Source organism: Marmota marmota, unplaced genomic scaffold (genome assembly GCF_001458135.2).
Source record: "Marmota marmota marmota unplaced genomic scaffold, marMar, whole genome shotgun sequence".
Taxonomy (NCBI): domain Eukaryota; kingdom Metazoa; phylum Chordata; class Mammalia; order Rodentia; family Sciuridae; genus Marmota; species Marmota marmota.
Genome location: NW_025999842.1, coordinates 37,673,461 through 37,677,817, shown reverse-complemented (window position 1 = coordinate 37,677,817; position 4,357 = coordinate 37,673,461).

Sequence of the window (4,357 nt, the reverse complement as noted above, 5' to 3'; positions counted from 1 at the left end):
GGTTCCACTCAGTGAGTCATGTCAAGATTAGCATCAATCTCATCATACAACAGAAAACCTTTCCCTTCTCAGTTAATTCCACAAAGGGAAGAGCATTCTTCCAGAAAGAGAAGAGGCCACACAAATGGTAATAAAAATTTGTAACTCAAGTCACAACATTACAGGAAAACATTGGCAGACACAGAGGGTTCCCAAAGTGGCATAAGAGAGAGAAAAATGAAAATATTTAACAACTGCCCAGAACAATGAAGAAAATGGGTTTTCTCTAGGGGGAAAAAAAATCCTTTTTACTTTTTTTTTTTTTTTTTTTTTTTTAGTAACTGTGAATGTTAACTTCTGAAAAGATTTTACTCAATATTTCTATTAATGAAAAGGCAATAACTAAAACCATATCACTTTTTACCTATATATTTCTACAAAACTTTAAAAGAGCTATAGATTCTAAGTAAATGTGTGAGGAAATGGAATATTCACATTCAGAATATAAATTGCATTCATTTCTAGATGGCAATATTGCAATGCACCTCAACAATCTAAATGGGCATAAAACCAACAATTTTACATTTGGGATTTATTCTGTGAAAATAAAAGTGCAAAGAGACATGGCATTGCAAAGTTCATAAAGGTATCATTTCATTAGTAAAATCTGAAACAACCTAAAAGTTTATCATTAACATTTTAAAAAATAAATTAGACTTATTCATACAGCAGAATACCTTGCAGCCATAAGAAAAGATCAGATAATTGCTAGATATTAACTTATCATACATTAAATGAGTAAAAGCAGATTCCAGGTCAGTCTGCATAATAAAGAACATATACACATTTAAAAGAGCATCACATAAAACTGGGAAGATAAGCACTAATAACAGAGTTTACCCCTGAAGAGTGGGATTACTGGATTGCTGAGAAGCACCCAGGCTTATGAAGATCTGAAACCTGGACCAAGAATAACCAAAAAGACACATTGGTCAAGGCAAAATGCTCCACCCCATCATGCACATGATATTGGCTATTGTGTAAGATGTGTTTAAATGTCACAGAGTATTTTCATTATGGCCTAGAGAAAAATAGCATATAAATTCAAGACTGCTTCAGGTCTTGTCTCATGCTAACACCAGATAGTTAGCATTTGTGGAAAGTGAGGGTGAAATTATAGTATAATATAATATAAATTTGTATCACGCTATATATATTAATAAGTATAGTGTGTGTGTGTGTGTGTGTGTGTGTGAGGTAGATAGAAAAAATGTTTTCCTATGCTGGGGATTGACCTCAGGGCCTCCTACATGCTAGGCAAGTGCTCTACCACCACACTATTGCTGTAGTCCTACAAGTGCTTTTTAAGTTTTAGGTCATAACTTATACTAACAACTGCCCCCACTCCCCACCTTCCATCTGATAAGAGTAACAATTTTCTCCCAAACTAGTTTTCAACCAAGCCATAAGTTATATTTATTCTTAAAAGTTACAAACGGTACATTATACATTCTGAGTACTCTTCATTAAGCTCAAAATAGAAAGGAAGAGCAGTGTCTGAATTCCAAACCCAGGGAGATGAGGTCAGGCAAAAGAAGAGCAACAGACATGCAGAGCTGAGATAGATCCCTACATTGTGCCAAAGACATTTCTGCAATGTGTCCCTATTCTTCACCTCTGTTAATAAATGTCTTAACTGTGTCATCCACATCACAATATTGGGAGGAAGGCTCCGGCAGACCCACTCTAAGATGGTAATACAGTGCCTCAGAAAATAAATATTATTTCCGTTTATCTCATTAATCTTGGCCATTCCTTCCTTCCGTTCAGCCAGCCAGCTTCAGAAAGGACTTTATCCATGTGACAGAGTTATAGGAAAATTGCCACTCAGACTTAGAAAATGAGCCTTTTCCACTTTCTGACAACCATTTATCTCTCTGCCATCAGGCAATATCTAAAAAATTTATGTGGGCCTTATCTTAAAGACGAATTCCTGTTGAATCTTTGGGGATGTCAATATATTTTTAACCTTTGAAGGAAATGCTATCTTTTCAAAACAGTTGCATTTTATTTGCCAAGGGTCATACTATGACCACTTAAAACAATTATCCAAATACTTTGGCAAGCTACCATATTGGGCTTTTAATAACATGACCTCATTCCTAAGTAAATCACACATAAAAAAATTTTTTCAAATGATTTCAGCATCATTGAAAATTAACACTCAATAAAGCAGAAAGAGAGGGAAAAAACGGTTATTAAATTTAGCTTTAAGTAACCACAAATGATAAAACCATAGAGATTTTTAACAAAATCTCACCCCTGAAACTTTTTATCTTTGTACTTTTTTCCACACAAAAATATACCAAAATATATGCAAGGTACATAAACCTCTCCAAGATCCTAATTCTTCTAATTACCATCTTCTCCTCACCCATTCCTGTATCCTCTTTAATTTGTCCTGACCTTTATAGTTCTTCCCCTGACCTCCACACTCATTTATTTGTAAGGTACTGCAGGTTTTTTGTTGTTCGAGGGAATCTTCATCTTTAAATTATCAAGTTCTTGCTGTTATGCCATTTGTTTTAATGAGACTCCATATATAGCTTATTTGTAACTGTGGCCTATTTTGTTTCCCCCCACAATGTTGGCTGTGTCCAAAAATCTTTTGCTTTGTGCAGCATATGCAAAACTTCTTTGTCTAAGTTTCCTCTTCCACTGTTAGATCTTGAATCAGCCAATCCCACAATTCATATTGAATTAACCAACAGTGAGTATGTAAAACTGTCATGGCACTCATTATGACAAGCTCCCCTTTCCTGCAGAATCTGGGTTGTCTTTTCCATGTGTCCTACAGATCCACTCTCCTCCTTCCTCACACTGCTTTGTTCATAGGAATCTGATCTGCATGAATAAGCCACCTGCCTTCCAGCTTCTAGTTGGGTTTCCCAAAGGTAGAACTTGGCTGGCTCAAGTGAGTTTGAGGTCACTATTCTCCTTACTCCTTCATCTGATTTTTTTGTGTACTGGTTGGCCCTGACAGACCTTTCCCATATAGTTAGTTACCTTTTCCTGGTTGTGATAACCACTTTGTCCCATTGCCAATCCAGACCCAGGGGAAGAAACAGCTCCGTATTCACCCTTTGGGTCTGAACTATTTCTCCTTAGTGTCATTAATCACCCTATACATTTTAGTAAGTGATCCCTTTATTTAACTTTCCTCAATCTATGCATGTCATATGAGCTTCTAAATGTTATAACTTCTTAAAGACCTTTGAAAATACTCTGAAATACAGATTCGTGAACTTTATTTTGTACCTGTAAGTCCTTTATCATCTTACTTTCCCAGATTTTGTAGCCAACTCTTACAAATTTGTATATTTTGTTTATAATTTATTTTAAAATTCTATGAATGATTATTGCAGAAAATCCAAGAATTACAAAGAATAAACATTTTAATGTAATCTAGGGATAAGCACAGTAAACATTTAGACAAATTCTTCTGTATGAAACTTTATATAGCTATAATATAAGGTTTATACCTGTGTTTTTGTCCAACATCATATCACTAAATGTTCCTCACATTTTAAACTCTTCAAAAAAATTTATTTTTAGTGACTGAATAAAATTTTCCCACTAAATTTCTTTAAATTCCAATGGGGTTACACATTCTATTTTCTCTTTTAAAAGTGTAGACCAATTGTCCATTTAAATGATGTAAGCTCTGTACTATGTTTTTATCACTTCTGGAAAATAATTCCTCAAAATTGATGCCTATCTCTAAATTATGTTTTGCTTTGTTTAGAAGAACCAAAGTTTTTGTAACTTTTTTTTTAAGTCAGTTGCTAGGTTTTTCTTTATTATTTTTCCACTGTTTTCAGGGATGTAAGTCCTTCCAAACCAAGATATTAGATAAATATTAACTTTTCCCAATGTTTTATGGTTTTATTTTTTAATATTTAATTATATGTCGAATTTATTTTGACAGATTCCAAGATAAGGTTCTAAATAATTTTTCCTTTCTTTTTTTTAACAAGTAGGAAATAACTACTCCAGCATCATTTATTTAAAATGTTTAATTATTTATATCATCTTGAATCTACTAATTACTATTTGGCTACTAACTATTCCTTTCATTTTATTTTCTTATTTCTTATTATAAAATACTCCTAATTTAATTATCAACATTTAATATGTCTTACTGTCTATTAATACCATAAGAAGACAGTCTTTTTATTTTTTAATTATCTCCAGTTTAATTGAGCATTTTTTTTTACATACTAAGATTAGGAATTATGATTTGTACTCAACTGTATACAAAAAATAAATTCAACATGATCGTGAGATGTTTACAAAATATTTGGGGAAAAAGACATAA